The sequence below is a fragment of the Equus caballus genome, chromosome 1, assembly GCF_041296265.1.
Source record: "Equus caballus isolate H_3958 breed thoroughbred chromosome 1, TB-T2T, whole genome shotgun sequence".
Lineage (NCBI taxonomy): Eukaryota > Metazoa > Chordata > Mammalia > Perissodactyla > Equidae > Equus > Equus caballus.
In genome coordinates this window covers 145,061,721-145,079,270 of record NC_091684.1, presented here as the reverse complement: position 1 = coordinate 145,079,270, position 17,550 = coordinate 145,061,721, and positions in this window count along the sequence as shown.

Below are 17,550 nucleotides of genomic sequence, written 5' to 3'. Positions count from 1 at the left end.
CTTAGTGAATCTCTCGAATGGTGCCTGAGGTCTCTTTTCCGTAGGTGGACTTCATACCATGGGGGCTGCGGAGTGGGGAGGAGAGACATCGACTTTCATATGACACGCACCAGACATTAACAGAGGAAAAATGTCCCATTGCTGTCCATGAAATGAATATTCTATCAAAATGGCTCTCACTCTCCAGGATTGAGATTAACTTTACCTGCCGAATGTGGTAAAATTTATATCGGTGGCCTATGACCACCATCTATCAGCATCCGACCCCTCTCTATATAAAACAATAAGCATGATCTTAAGGCACTCTTAGGGGCTGTCTAAGAGATGTATATTTGCTGACATACAACCTGACTGAAGCCAAACACCATTACCCCTGTGACGGATGGGAGGGCGCCCGGAACTGAACAGTTTTATTTCCCTCCAGCAGCTGAGCTCCCTGACCATGCGGCTGAGCTGACACGGCATTTCAAGTCCTGTTACCAGCTCAATGGTTCTCTTGTGGAAAAAAAAAAAAAGCACCTCTTCATTTAGCCTCTCCATCTTGATCATTGCTGATGGGCTATCAATAATTTCAAGTTGGTTGAGCAGTTGGCTGAAGGTTAAATAAATTCTGCCGGCTGTTTGCATGATTGTACCGGAGCGGAAGGATTCCAATTGGAAGCAGTTTTCTTGCAAGTGCTCCTTAGAAAGGTTTCTAGAGTCAAAAAAGTTAAGAAATTTCTTTTCGAAGGTCCAAGTGCGCTTGAAGTGGAAACACGGTCAGGAGCCACAAGAACCCTGACAGTAACAAAAATGGGTTTTTCTCTCCTTCAGATTTTCCTCATAGCAATTTAGAACCCAGTGAACACACGGAATTAATTATTAGCAGGGAAAATTCTCAATACTCTAAAGTGCTATTTTGGATGCTTCTATTGTTTTTTAAAAATGAGCTCAATTGTATTTTCAGAGATTCAGCCAACAGCAATGAGAGTAGGAAGGTGTATCATGAGCTGTAGTCATATTATATATGGTTTTCTGTTGCTAAATAGTAAACTTTTAAAATACTTTATTTACATTCAGGAGATGATTCCCTTTTTTAAAGTAAAATTTGGGGTTTTTTCCCCCACTGATACTACAAAAATAATATACATTGATTAGGGAACATGACAAAGTACAGTTAATCAAAAAGAAAATAAAAATCAGAGGTCCAGCTTGGTGGTGTAGTGGTTAAGTCTGCACACTCTGCTTTGGTGGCTCAGGGTTCGCAGGTTCAGGTCCTGGGCGCGGACCTAGCACCACTCATCAAGCCATGTGGCAGCATCTAGCACCACTTGTCAAGCCGTGCTGTGGTGGTGTCCCACATAAAATAGAGGAAGATTGGCACAGATGTTAGCTCAGTGACATCTTCCTAAAGCAAAAAGAGGAAGATTGGCAAAGATGTTAACTCAGGGCCAATCTTCTTTACCAAAAGAAAAAAAAAGAAAGAAAAAAAATCACCCATCAGAGTTAATTGTTCTCAACATTTCATTGTATAGCTTTCTAGTTTTCTTTGTACATATATTTATAATATTTTCTTTTACTAACATGTGATTTTACTGAATTTAGAATATTGCAGCTGTTTTATATATATGTGGGGGAAAGCACATAGATGTGGTTAAGGATAAGTTTCTAGCTTCTGGAAATTATTTAAACTGTTTATTTGGTGTGAGTTGATGCTGTCAGAACCTCACAATAGACTCCCCACAAAGTTCTCAGTTTCTTGGGTCTTTTCCATGATGCCAGGTTCCTTGATCTGGAATTTTCTAATCTCTGACTCTGACAATAAAAGTGCATCTGGTTTGCCTGGGACATAACTAACTGATTTTAGATAAGCTTATGTAAATTTCCAAAGAATTTTTAAAGTTACAATATTTTTGGCATTGCTTTGAAAATAATAAAACCCTTAATCTCCTTTTGAGTGGTTTAGAAAGCACTGTTACATACATCTTGTGTGATTCCCACACCTGTGAGGTCTCCAGGATGATGGCGTCCCTGTTTTACACTTTGCTGGGCTTTGCACTGCCCCTTCTGCTTTTCTCGTATGAGGCATTTCCGTATAAACGTGAGCTAAACCATTTCCAGTTCTCTGGATGGTAGAACTCAACAACTGTGATAAAACTTGCTCCTTATACGCTTTCCCCAGCTCTGTGTTAGCATTCATCCCTCCCTTACATTGACAGTCTTTGCCATCACGAAAGAAGAAGGTTAAGTTGTCTAGAGAAAGTCAAGACTATGGAAGGTATTATCTTGGTGCCTATGGCTTTTCTCTGACTTGTAATTAACTTACCATGTTCTGCTGAGTGACAGGGGAAGATAATAATGAAGTGGAAATGGAAATGAATTTCAGTGATTTAGAGCGTTGCTACTCAAAGTGTGCTCTGCAGGCCAACAGCATTGGCATCCTTTGGGAGTTTGTAAGAAATGCAAAAATCTCAGGAACCACCCAGACCTACGGAATTGGAATCTGCATTTTACCAAGAGTCCCTGGTTCTCTGCACGTACATTAAAGTTTGAGGGACACCTGTCTAGAAGAATGGATTTCACAGTAGAGTCAAAATGTTGAAGCGCAGTCATTTGTAATGGAGCATTTTAAGTGATGGAATCTGACACAAACACATCGAAGTTATTTTGATTTCTTTTAAAACAATCATCTCAAAGTATCGTACTAGCTTTTAAACTGCAAAAAGTAGCTGCGATCTATTCCCTTAGCTTGGTCGCTGATGTTGCTGTCTCATCAGTTGGCTTAGGAAGGATTTAAAAAGCTGAATCTGGGGGCCGGCCCTGCGGCACTGTGGTTAAGTGCGCACGTTCCGCTCCGGCAGCCCGGGGTTCGCTGGTTCAGATCCCAGGTTTGGACATGGCACCGCATGGCAAGCCATGCTGTGGTGGGTGTCCCACATATAAAGTAGAGGAAGATGGGCACGGATGTTAGCTCAGGGCTAGGCTTCCTCAGCAAAAAGAGGAGGACTCAGGGCTAATCTTCCTCAGAAAAAAAAAAAAAAGAAAAAAGGAAAAAAAAGCTGAATCAGGCGACTTATCAAAGTCTCTTCAAGCTTAATAATACCAACAGAAAAGAAATTAAGAAAACCTTCTAGATGACTTCCTGTGCTGTGCCAGGCACTGTTCTAAATGTTTTATAAGAGGTAACTCACTTAGTCCTCATAACAATCCGTTAGGATAGGTACAAGTACTGTGCCCATTTTACAGATGAGAAAACTGAGGCTTGGAAGGGTTAAGTAATTTGCCCAAGATTATACAGAGAGTAATTAGCAGAGCTGAGATTTGAGTCCAGGCTAACTAGCTCCAAAGTGCGTTCTCTTAATCACTCTGCATATAACTGTATAAAAGCACAACATGTTCACATTTTGTGTGAATTTGAAATACACTAATTTGAAATCACATAGAGCAAAAATATAAGTTGACTCTCTCCTTATGTACAAAATTTTAAATAATTCAAATATTCCAAAATGAAAAAAAAGTGCCAAGAATCTCATAATTTTGAAGTGAGCTGGTTGAGTGACTTGTAAACTGTTTGTGCTGTTGCCACATGGTGGCGCCACTCCAACTGGGAAACAAATAGCAGCTCTCCTTTGTCAGCTCTGTGGGAAAATCAGTCTTGAATTACCCTGGGCTTTTGGGAATAACCCTCAAATACAATGTACCCCCCACGAATTTGATGGACTTACTGTAGGTCTGGTTCAGACTGTCTAGGTTAATTTCAAATGAAAAATTTCAGCTCTCTACATTATTTTCACTGTCACTTTGAGTTGTCACATTAATTTCAAAATTTACCTTTCAAAAAGGGAGTGCATTTGGGAAGAAAAAGCTGGAAAATACAGTAATTCAGCAGTAACTCGGTACTTTTTTGCTTCTGCCACCACATCTCAACGAGATTTTGTCTGTGCAATACACGAATAAAAAACATGGCACATCTGGGGCCCCCTTTTGGGGGAATAATGCAAATCGTATCAAACTGTAGACTATCCAGCTTTGTGTTATTGTTGTTGTGAGATTCACATTGTTTATTTTATGAATATCCTATCCCACTCTAAAATGTTCCATATGCATTTTATTAAAAATTGGCACACATATATATTTTTTACCACGTCCTTTAAGATAATGGGAAATACTGTGGAGTGTTATTAAACCAGGTTTGGCTGTTACTAATATAGGAAACCAGCAGACCCCTAGCAAATGTTTTTCTGCTTGGAAAGTTTATGACTGTGAAGCCAACAGTCCTCTTTGCTACAGCGTGAGATTAACCAAAGAGACTCGTCCAAAGTGGAGTTTCATCAAGAAATGAAATCCAGACAGCCTTTCTATTGCTAACGCGATCATACGAACAGCGAAGTTATAATTTACTGAACTAATAATCGTTTTACTGTAAGTTCAAGGCAAAAGTGAATTCCCCATAAGAAAACAAGTTATCTCATATCATTTTAAAACTGTCAGTTTATTCATGGGCCAGTCATTAATATATGTGCCAATATACTAGAAATATAGACTTAATAAAACTGGAGGTTATAGGAAGTCATTAATTAAGACCGGCGGCTTTGGCAAACTGTCTGAATCAATTTTACAGACTCGTGTCCAAAGTGTCCTATAATCATCGGAAGGGTTTCTTTCAAAGATAGCTCACAGAGTTAAGAAAATTCACTGACCAAAAACTATACGTAAACATAAAAATACGGATGTTTAAATTTTTTCACAGAAGCCCCGTAATCCGCCGTGTTGCCGCCATTTCCCACGCTGTAGGCGGAAGATGAATGTCCGCTAAAGAGAATGAATGAAAAGTGGGTGCTGCTTGTTCTCCTCCCTGCCCTCAGCGGGTGCCTCAAGGTAGATGGATGATGGGGTGACACTACAGAGGCAGCCCAGTTATGCGGAGACGAGAGGGCGGTGGGAGCTTAGGTCAGCACCAACTCACGGCTTCCCATAAGCTGCATGCTGGGCCCAGTGCCCAAGACAGGAAACTTAGCAGCACGGTTTTGAGCACAAACACTGGAGCCAGACTGCTTGGGGTTTTATCCTATCTCTCCCGCTTATTTGCTGTGTGACCCAGGCCAGGTTACTTAACCTCTCTGCGCCTCGCTTCCCCCATTTGTAAAATAGGGAGCCTATTAGTACCTACCTCAGAGGGTTGTTGCAAGGATTAAATGAGTTGATATATGTAAAAACACTTAGAACAGTATTTGGTACAATTTATTTATTAGAAAAAAACAAAAATAGGTTTATCTCAGTTTTCTCCAATTTCCTTAAAGTCTGCAATGAAGTCCACCTCCTGACTCCACATGTGTGAAGTTACCTTTTAAAGCTACAAATGAAATGAGTTTCGGTCAGCCTCACTGCCTACCGGATGGCACTCAACTACTTGGTCACATGCAGAGTGCTTCCACAGCCCCTCTCTCTCGCCCTCCAGTTCCTGACCCTTATCTCCAGTCGGCCCTTACATTCCAGATGCACGAAACTATTTGCTCTTCCCCAAGTCTGGCAAGCTCCATGCTTCCAAACTTTGCTCCTGCTGGGCCTTCTACGTGAATGCCCTTTCCTCTTTGTCAAGGGGGTGAACTCCGTGGGGCCTAGCTCCAGTGTCCTCCTCTACAGCCCCTGCCCCACCGCTCCTCTCTGCCTGTCCCTCCTCCCCAGCACCCACCCAACAATGAATTCGTCTCTATCACAGCCATCCTCTCACTGCAACTGTCGTATGTCATTGCATTCCATGTCGCTCTGGAGCACGCATTTCTAGAGGTCATTCGTTCCCCCGAACATGTGGCAAATAAATATTTGTTGTATGAAGGTTCTTGATAATTCCTTACTAAATAGTACTCCTTTCCACGCAGCCCCACCCTCCATCTTCATCTAGTCCCAGCCTGGCTTTTGATCTCCCAGAGAAACCTAGGTTTTCCAGTTAAGTCTGTGTGTGGGACCATGCGAGTTCGCCCAAGCACCCACACCGAGCCAGCCCACTGCCTCCTTGCTGGTAATCGGGTGTGGAGAGGCTTGAGCCCGTGTGGATTTCCGGCGCTGCCCTCCCGGCCCAGGCACTGTGGGCGGCGTGCAGACTGCTGGACATGTGCTCCTGCGAGCATTTCCCAGTTAGACAGGGCTAGCTGCCTGTCACAGACTTTATTTCCCTGGAAATGAAAAGGAATAAGCACAAATTACCGTGCTTTGGATTTGAATTAAGAGATATATTTAAATACAGAACGTGAGAGCTCTCCCAGACACCTATAGTCATCACTACCTATAATTCCTCCCCTCTGTCTCAGGGGAGGGGAAAGCTCTCAGGCAGGAGCAGTACAAATTCTTCCGTCACCACGGCTCTGCGCTCAGGTTGGGGATCAAACGAACACTGGAATCAGCGAGCTGCTCTTTCAAATTGCTGACCGGCCGCCATTGTGTTACATTGCATGGTGACACGTGTTTTGGTATCAGCATCAATATTTTTTTATGTTTCAAAGGTTTTTCTAGGGGCACTTGCTAATCATGAGTACCTTGCTGTGAATAGAATCCAAGTTCTTGAGAGAGATTTCTTGCAGCTCCATAGTTTTACTTCTCTGGCTTTCATGAAATGTGATATTGGCACCGTGGGGTCATGAGAATGTACACTGCCACTCAGGATGGGGAGGGTATTTTTTTCCTTTTGAATCTCTCTAACATTTTGAATCTAATCAACTCTCTCCGATCAGCAGAGACTCTGAGTAGCCAAAAAAATTTTTTTTATTAGAAGACGTTTCTTAGACATGGACGCAGAAACGAACACAGTACCAGGGATAGTCAATGCGTTTTGAACTCACAAGTAAGAACTACTTCTTTGGAAGGTAAATAAATGAGGGGCTGACATATTTCCATCCCACTTTCTATTATGAGGAATGAAGTGTAGGACAACAGACATCACTATGAACAGCAAGGGAAGAAATGAGAAATCTAAGCTGTCTCCACGATTGTCAACATGAAAACATCATGACGCTCATTACATATTTTTAGTAAAGGTGTGTGTGAGTCAGCCTATGTGGCCTCTTCCCAGAAAACGGGTCAACGTGCTATGCGACACCAAAGTGTTGGGGCCAGTGTTTGATGCCTCCAGTTCTGAATGACTTTTTTCTTAGGGAACATCCAACATGAACCTTATTAGACATATTGTGTGTGTTTTAAATTAGAGTGTGCGCTTTCAAAACATTTGATAGTCATCGCCCTCCCTGGCGCAGTGCGATGAAAATTAAAGGCCCCCAGCTGGGTCATGTTGCCTCTTTGCCCTGTTTCATAGCCTGCCCTACAAACTTTTTTTTTTTTTTAACTCTAAAATAGTTTTGTTAGGGATAAACGTCGGTGTTAGGATTAGTTTGCTTTTAAGTCTTATTTTATTTAACCCACTTAGTTTTCTCCTCCTGGTTGTGCTATACAACAAAACAGGGCAGGAAACCACCCCTTATTGTGCACATTGTTTTGTGAGATGCGCTTTCTCCCGCAAGTCTTCGGGGGGGGGGGGGGGAGGGTGTTATTCTTTCCATTTTACCTACGAGGAGACCGAGTCTCCAGGTGGTTACACCGCTCCATGCAGTTACACAGCTCTACGCGGTGGAGCGAGGATTCAAACTCACTGTTTCCCAAAGCTCAGGTTCCTTCTGCTTCTCCAGAGGTTGGCCAACGAAGACTCCTGTTTTTGTAAAGTTTTATTGGGACGCAGTCATTCACCTATCATCTATGAATGTTTTCGTGCTAGAACCGCAAAGTGGAATGGTTGCACAATCCACGCACGGTGCACAAGCCTAAAATATGGACTGTCTGGCCCTTGAAAGAGTTTGCTGATTCTCGCTAGTCCACTATTTCTAAGCAGCTGTCATTTATACATTTTCTGAATAATACATGGGAGCAAGAAACCAGCGAGGGTTTCTTTTTTCCAGAATTGCTTTTTTTGGTTCTGATTTCAATATTACTGTAAACTCTCCCTAAAAATTTCAGAACACTAGAAAGTAACAAAGAAGATAATGATCACCTATGATCCTGCTATCCAGAGATAACGACGGCCATCCTTCAAAATTTTCTCAAAATGTGATTTTTTTTTTCAAAAATGAAATACGTATGCTGCTTTGTTATTTGATATTTCACTTAATATATTTTGGGCATTTTTCCATGCCAACAAATATACACTCATGTCATCATTTTAATGGCAGTATAGAATCTGATTTTATGATTTTTGCTATAAGTCAGTTAGCTGGAGAGTTTTTTTTTTTTTTTGGAGAAAGGAAGAGAAACCCAACAGATTGCTTCTTGCTAGAATAAGCTATGACTAAAAGAACGCCATCCCAAATTATAAAGATTTCTTAATTACGGTAAAATTATAGGCTTGTTTGCAACTTAATCCAATGCTGGGCTCATCTGAATGCAGACTAATCTTGAGAATTGTGCAGTATTTCACCCGGTCCTCTAGGATCTGTGAGGGCTACGTGACCGCTTCCTGTGTTAAAGTGAGCGTTTTATGTTTGAGACCCACTCTGTTGATACATCGCTGGTCCCACGCCTGGATGTTTTACTTCCCTTGTTGTGTTAACAGGGAGGCAAGCATGCGGTTTGATAACATGGCATAATTGGACAGTTATACCAAATAACAGCCACATCTACACTAGTGTTTTGGCCTGGAATATAAAACAGTACAGACTGTGGAATATAGGAATGCTAGAGATCATTAAATACAAACTCTTCATTTTATAAATGAGGAAATGGAGCCCGCTTCTAGAACAGTGCTCATTTCACTATTAAGTGTTTCCGTGTAGTTTTAAAAATCGCCAGTTCTCCTTTTTGAATGAATGCTTCCTGGGAGCACCGTCTATAACAGGGAGAAAAGAAAAGGTGCTCTGGCTGAAGCAAGGTGGAGGGCCGCAGGTACCTACTTGGCTGCCTCTTGTCCCCAATGTGGCTCCCTGAGTTCAAGACCACCGCACTGTATCCTGAGACTTGCCTGGGTCTTGATCCCTAAATTGGATTCATTTCACACGTCTCTTTGCGCTCTCCTTCCCTCCCTTTTGCCAGGTTAAGAAAAGTTTTCTAGCTGGAAGGCGTTTTGATTGGAAGTTCTTTTCTCCCTTTTCCGTTAACCATCTCTGGCTAGGAGGGGAGGAATAATATTTGAGGTTAAATGCATAAAAGCGTTTGTTTCGTGCAGACTGCAAGGTCAGAAAAAAGACATTTTCCCTTGATATTGTTCCAACTTCGGGGTAGCATTCTGGCAATGAAGATTCTGTTATTAATGGTCAAATATATTTGATGAAACATTCGTTTTTGCTGTTCAATGGCACTTTGCCACAGGAGTGATCACCGAGCGAGCAAATCACAAAAATTTACTATAATTTTAGGGACATTTTTATTCCAACGTTTTATGAAAGGTGAACCATTCTATTACCTAATCCAGTGGCATAAATAAGAATTATTAAAACCCATCTAGATTATTACTTTATTGATGTTTCTCACCTGCACATCCTATAATATACAATGTTTATCTTGGAATGACAATACCTTGCGGCATAAAAAGAAAATTGGAAACCAGATCTCCTCTAAGAGAAAAGCAAGATCATTATGTAAACAGCAGCCGGGTCTCATCCAGAATATGTCACATAAATATCACACCATCAAACAAGAAATGTAAATTATCATACATACGCTGTAATTGAAAATTGTATTATACATTAGTGGAGTCGCCCATTTATCTAATCACAATCAGTTCCCATAAAATCTCATTTAGGAAAGTTGAGTGCAATTCAGAGGAGGTGGCTATGGGAATTTCAATCACGGAAATCTAACTTTGCACTGAGATCGTAGCAAGGCCCGCAGCTCTATTTTTGCTGCTCCTTGAGCATACCTTTTAAATCTCTAGAATTATCTATCTCTGAACTGACCAGCCCAGCCTCTCAACTTGGGAGAAGACACGAGATCAGCCAGCATTCATGAGCTTGTTCTAAATCCTGGTTCAAAGACAATGTGCAACCCACAGTGCTATCTAAATGTGGGCTGGGCTTCCTCGCCTTCTCTCACCAATCTGTGATCACCCTTCTCTATGGTCACTTACATTCATTCATTTGTTCAAATATTTTTTTATTCAAGAAGTGCAAACTTAGCACCTTATATGCCTAGGCTTTGTGCTGTCAGCTGAGGATACAAAGGGGTTGAAATACTCTCCCCGTCTTCAAGGTGCTGCCAGTCTAGTGGGGTTCATAGAAGTCATCGAACGATCACACCGACATATGTGTAATTTCAAACGGTGATGGGTGCAGAAAAGGAAAGAGAGAAGGTGCTATGAGAACATAGAACAGATTTAGTTTGTGGGGAGCATTGCCCAGGGGTGGGTGTGCGTGGGGAAGGAACAACTACCAGACAGAGGGGACAATCCATGTAAAGGCTTAGAGGGGAGGAGGAGCTTGGAGCAGGAGAAACATGGATATGAGGTTGGTGTAGCTGGAGCCCAGTGAACAAGGGAGAGAGATTGCCAGGTAAGGCTGGGAAGCCCACGACGACGTGGAGAGGGCTACAGCCTGCAAAGCTCTACAGGCCGAGTTAAGGATTTTGGGTTGTATTGTAAACGTAATTGGAAACCACTGAAAAAATTTTGGGTTGTAGGGGGTGGGGAGACGAGACGGAGGAATACACGGCCTGATTTGCATTTAAAAAGATTCCTCAGGCTACAGATGAAGAGCAGAGAAAGGAGGCCAGTTTGGAGGCTATTGCAATATAGGGGAAATAGTGGTGGCTCAGGAAAGGATTGATATTGAAGGAAATGGAGAGAAATGGATGGATTTGAGAGATATTTAAGGGTTGAAATCAACAGGACTAGGGATGGATTGGATGTTGGGGGGCAGGGAGGTGAGCAAGAGAAAGGTGTCGGGGCTGCCTCCTAGGTGTGTGGCTTGAGTATCTGGACACAGGGCGTTGCCAACCCCTGGGCAGGAAACAGGAAGGAGCCAGCAGCCTCACTGTGCCACCCCATATGCCTCCTTTGCTGTACTTACTGCCATAAACAAATGATAAGTTGTGGACCAGAGCTCTTCCCCATAATGATGACAAATGAAGGGGTTGAGGCTACTTTCCAGCAGTCTTCAAGAGAGCACCGCCAATTCCCCTTCTGAATTTATCAATAGAAAATGCGCTAATGGATATTAATATTAGGTCACGGTAAATATGAATTCAGTTGTATTTGAATCTATCACCAGCTGCCAGGAGAGCTTCACTATCATCCTCTTAGATTTTTCAATAGATAAGACATAACGGCTTTTAAAAATGTCCTCTACGCAATGTCTTCATTATGCATTCTGATGAGAGGGAGTATATTTTTGAACCATCGTGAACAATAATAATCATAATACATTTTAATTTACGGACAATCCATGCCTGAAGGCCTCTTGGCATTTAAACAGAAAACAACTAAGAGAGTAAGTTATAATCAAACAAGGCAATATGCCCAAATAAATAAATCCCAGAGTTGGTCCATAAATAAACACTTATCCCCACGACTCAACATTAAAGAAATCCTCTATATGAAACTGGCAAAGATTAAAAAGAAAAGTCAAAATTATTCTGCTCACCTGGAAGCATCCTCCAGTTGTGCGAGCTAAGGGATAGAACCTGGACCCTTGGCTATTTTACATACATCATTATTCTACGTAGTTGACACCTATTGGTCAGAAGGCTGCCGATCATCTTTTGCTCGTCTCACAAGAGAAGCATCCATATGCCAGTTCCCAATTTACCTTGCAGCAAGAACACAGGCCTGAGAACTAGCCCCATCAACCAGATGCACCAGAAGCTCTGATTCATTTGAGCCATCTGTGAAAACACCTGCGCGTAGTGTTTCCAGTTTTGCTGGTGCGCCGGGCAGCACAGATGCCTCGCTTTTGGTGCAGCAGAGGCAAAGGGGAATTTACCCAAGTGGTTCAAGGGTCAATTCCTGGTGCAGAAGTAGCAGTGGGGCAGAGGGAGGCGGTACCCTCTGGTGGTCAGAGAGGCAGCAGCAGCAACGGCGAGTTCTCACCTGGCCAGGTGCTGCAGGTGACATAGACCTTGCTCCAGGAAGCTTAGCATCATGCCGGCCCTCCAGCCCTTTCACCAACTCTCTAAATTCCTCGATGTCCTTCCCCACTTGATGAACACCTGTATCATCTCCACCTACCTTTGACAAGCAGGCACTTTTTACTTTATTGCTCTCTCTGTGTATGTGTGTGTGTGTGTATTTTTTATTTTATTTTCTACTATGCCATTTGAAAGTTGTCGACCTCCTGCCACTTTACTCCTAAATACTTCAGAGCTCGTCTCCTAAGCCTAAGTATAATATCCCCCACCATACTGTTATCAAACCTAGGAAAATTAATATTAATTTCCTAATACTATCTGGAATATAGCCTGTATTTAAATTCCTCCAGTCTGAGAATATCTTTTATAACTATTTTTTTCCACAATAGGATCCAATCTAGGTTCAATATTGTAATTGGTGGTTATATCTCTTTAGTCTCTTTTAGTCTAGAGTACTTCTAACTTTTAAAAATTTATTCATGACCTTGACTTTTTGAAGGGCAAACCAGTTGTCCCATAGGCTCTCCCACGTTCCTGTTTGGTCTAATAGCTTCCTCTTTGCAGTGTTTAATTTATTTCCTCTCTCTTCTTGTATTCCCTGTAAATCTGAAGTTAGGGCTGGAGTCCTGATGAGATTCAAGTTTACACTTTTTGGCAAGCGTATTTCATAGGTAGGGCTGTGTGTACCACATACTGGTAGAGTGTTCCACTATTGGCGACACTAAATTTGATCAGTTGGTTAGTGTGATCACTGTCAGATCTCTCCACTGTAAATACATGGTTTTTTCCTTTTGCAAGTAATCTTGTAGTAGGTAATCTGTGCTTTTCCTACTATGAATATCCTGTTCTAGGAAAACTTTTCACCTTATGATTTGAGTATCCACTGGTGATACCCTTTTAATACTTTTTCTCTTCTATCAGCCCAAATTAGTCTCTGTTGCTTGCAACTAAGAACTCCGACTTATTAAGTCAGCTCCTATTAGTAAGAAACAGCATGGAACTGGAAGATCAGAGAGCTATTGGTGGCTCATTAACAGGCTGTGTCACTTTGAGCAAGTGCTTAGTCCTGCATGTGGCTCTAACAGAACAGTCCCAGGGCACTGTCCCGAATTGAGCCAACCTTTTACTTCTCCCACTGAGTTCTATGACTCTTCTCATTTATGTCCTTCTTTTACTCCGCTGCATTTTCATATTCAGGGAATGATGGGGCATTGGGAAAGGGGACAGGGAATAAGATGGGATAAGGGCTCCGGTGTTCTACTACACATCATACAAGGCTGGCCCAGACAAGCCTAAGAAAGCTGATTGCTCCAGTTCTCAGGCATTGGCCGCCTGATTCAAAGAACAATGCAATGCAAGGCTTCTCTTCGGGGAACTCACAGCTTGGTGAACTATAATGTAGTAGTTTTTGTAGGATGCCTGCAGGTGGATTTCTCATGTCCAACTCAACCTGTCTTCTCGACTGTGAGCTCCTTGAGGCAAATGAAGAACTGACACACGGAGGACATATTTAATGTTATTGAGTGGGTGATGAATAAATACCAATTAATATGTCAAATATATCACCCATACATTTATACCTTTCTTGACCTGTTTCTTGATCTCAAAAGGCAATGCTTTTATGAGGTGGTACAGCACATGTAGCAGAAGAAATTGAGACATCAAGTGGTCAACTCAGTTGCCCAAGTTTCTAGTCAATGCCAGAGGTAGAAGTCAGTTTCCAATTACTGGGTAATTTCCCTTCATCATAACTAAGTTCTGTGAAAAAACATCATCCAGAACTGGCCTGAAGAAGCATACACCAGGTACAGCCTATTTAGATCCTGGAATCTTCACTCAGACCACTGCCCGTATGCAACCTTTCTTCCACTGTAGCCACCTGCTCACCTCCAAGCCGTATAAGCTGGACCAATAAACAGCAGAGCATCCCGGCCTTATCGGGCTGGGTGGAGGTGATCCCGAAGGTCCTGCGCCTGATTGCCAATTCCCGTAGATGCCCTCAGTTTTTAGTGTAATTGATGTGTCATAGGCTTCCTCCTGTGATTTGTTATGGGCTCATTGATTAACGGGGGGCTGACAGAGCCCAGTGTTTTTCTGCTGTTCTCTCTGGCAGGAATGTTTACTCAGCAAACAAGAAGGAAGGGCCTCAGAGACTCTGCTTCCCCTGTGTCTCTCCTCCCTGTGGGCATCACGGGATCAGCCAGGGTGGGATTAAGCCGACAGGGGCTTGCTGATGTGGTTTCCATCATAGCTGGTTCCTCTAGTTTCCTAGGGGAACTTTTAGTGGCCTCCTTCAGTATATAAGTAACCAGAGGCTTAAAGAATTTACGAAAAGCTACTGGTATGGAAGACCTGTCTGGTTCTCCTAGAAAAAACAAAACAAAATAAAATAAAATGTAGCCTTTTGGCAAAAGGATCGATGGTGGTCAAAGACAGAATGGTTTTCTGTGGAGGTGTGTATTGACAGAGAAGGGGCAGGAATAAACCTGCGATGATGGAAAGGTTTTGTATCTTAATCTGGCTGGTGGTTACACGAGTATGTATACTTGTGTGTGTGTGTGTGTGTGTGTATGACAGTTCATCGAGATGTACACTTAAGATTTACTTTACTCTGTGTATGCTATAATCTTATTAAATTTCTTAAAATTTAGCCAGTAATGGAAAGGATGCTATATTCAGGGCCGCCTTCTCATTGTTCACGTCTTGGCTGTCTTCTCTTCTTCAGTGAGGCCTTCGCTGACCATAGCTAAAGCAGCCCACCCTCCCTCTATACTCTATCCAATTACCTGGTTAATTTTCTTCATTGCACTTATCATCATCAGAATATAGCTTATTTATTAATGTACTTATTGGCTATCTCTCACCACTAGAATGTAAATCACATGATGGCTGTGCTTTTGATTGTCTTGTTTCCTGTGGAATCCACAGTGGGAAATATACGTTGATCGTCTGACTGACCTAAGCTGGTATTAGGACTCTTTCATAGTGTTATGGGACATTATACGATGCGTGTTACTAAAATAAGATCAAGAGATCAAACGATGCTCATGGTAAAGACTCAGGACTATGGCCAAAGCTGAGTTAGAATTCACCAGGTCAAGGTCGAACATACAAGCCAGAAAACAAAGCATGGTCGAAATCAGGCAGGAGTGGGCATCAGACCAGCTACAAGGGCAACTCAGATGTGCTGGCCCAATAGTGCAGACTCCAGCCAACGAATGGTCATTAGGGGCAGATGAGTTTAGGGGTTTGAACCTGCTTCCTGAGGTTAGAAGAGACCAGTGGTTCGCAACCAGGGCAAGTTTGCTTTCCAGTGGATGTCTATCCAGCAATGTCTGGAGACATTTTTAATTGTCATCATTAGGGGGAGGAGGACCACTGGCATCAAGATGCTGTGAAACATCCTACACTGCACAGAAGTCCCCCTCACTCCCCTCCACAACAAAGACTTCTCCAGATCAGAACATCAATAGTGCCCAGATCGAGAAACCCTGGAATAGAGGATGGGGAGACCCTATCTGAAGTGGGGAGAAACTGGGATCTCTGCTTTGAAAATGTATAAATACTGTGCTCTTCCACTGTAGGAGGCAAAGGCCACGGATTTCCCAGAGGGAAAAGGAATTCTATCCACAAGTATTCTATCTATATTCTATTCTATAAAATATTCTATCCTACGGATATCCCTTTCTCCACAAGCACAGGCTGACCAGTATTTAAATATATTTTACAGTATATTCTGGAATTTAAAACCTAGAACTAGTTGGAGTTTTCCTCACTGGATGGGCTCCTAGCCACTGACAGTGCTGTCTGACAACCAGTCATTCTTGGGCTCCAGGCCAATTTCTTTAATGAATCTCTCTAATTTAATTCATATTTTCCCACCTCTCTATTAAGTACCATCCAGGCTCATCGAGCCTAATATTTGAACCAAACACATTTAATGACTGTCCCCTCATTAAACATTACAAGCTCTTTAAGGCTTTGGCAGACGGGTGCCCCATTCGATAACCTGGTGCCCCGGCAAAGTCAACAGCCAGTGCCAAGTTCATCCCTCTGCTTCCCATCTTACAGCTGGGCTAGATCCTTGTGGGTGAGACAGGCTTTATCACCGGGGAAGTGTAAGTTTTCCAGGCCAATGGATTCAGCGCGCTGGCTATATCTCATGCCTTGACACTAGATGTCAGCGAAGGGTAATTGTTGTCTCAATTTAGAGGCCAGCTCAGGTAGCTGCTGGCATCCTCGGTTCATGTTTTATAGCAAAGGTGAAGTATGGCTCCGTTCCCACTGCACACATATATTACAATAAAAGGGGATCTCGGCTCCTACTGTTTTTAAAGGCTAGTCATAAAAGATGAATAACGAGGCAGTTTAAAGCTAAAAGACAGCTGCCAAGCTCAATGGCCATGATGGATGCTGAACACCCAGTGTGGAGAAAACCCTTTCCTTCGAGACCACCATCCAAAAAATTAATTACTACAATTCAGCATCTTTAAATGTGCCACTTAATATACTGCTACCATAATTAAATTTCCAGCCCTGTGACCTTGAGACCATTTCCTGAGATAATAAATGAGATCAAGGTTTAATCGATGCGGATGCAAGTAGAAACTGTCCAAGGATGCAAAGAGCTTCGCTCTGTGAGTCAAGGTTGGGGGGCGGGGCTGGGGTGGCCGAGGTGGAGTGGAGCTCTGCCACAGTGCAGAGCTTGTCCTTCTGTCACAGGGGTGTCTCCTAAAGCTTCCCTGTTTGCCAACCATGACAGCACAGTGAGGAAGAAATGGCACTGAATTGGGAGCCAGGAGACTAGCATTCTGGTCAGAGCTGTGTTGCTAAAATTCTGTTCGACCTCAGTGGCATCCCTTCTCCCTGGGTACTGGAGGCTGTTCTCTCTAGAAAGAAGAACCAGACAACATGCTCGCCACCATTCTTCCTATAGTGTTTTTGTTACGCTTTATGAGAGAAACTCATCAGCTGCCCCTTTCCCTCCCCGTACCAACTCTCCTTTAGAAACTGTATGGGAAGCAGTTAGGTTTCTCTGCCAACTACCGGGGGCTTATGGGTGGTAATGGGGGTTGGGGGGTGATGGAGTTTGCTAATATCGCCCCCAGTAGAATGTCACTGTCTTAATAGCCAGGTTCCAGGAGGGCTGTGGGTACCCTTTGTCCAGGTAACTTAGAGTAGACTTAGTTCTTTGCCAAGTGAAGGGTTAATTCTCAAATGGAAGAGTACAGAAAACGAAAGGGTTTTGCAAAGAATCTGGCTGAAATGAAAGCCAAAGGCAGGCTTAAAGAGCAGGACCACAGGCAGGCGGAGAGCTAGGAGTGGAAGGGAGACTGGGTGATCCTAACCTGGGCTTGGGGCCTGGGGTAGAGCGCTATCATGTTCTGCTTCAATTAAAAACTACTGGACACCAACGAGGCACTAGGAACAGTGCTCAAGGCTGGTCCTTGCCCTCAGTTTGCTCATAGCATTTTA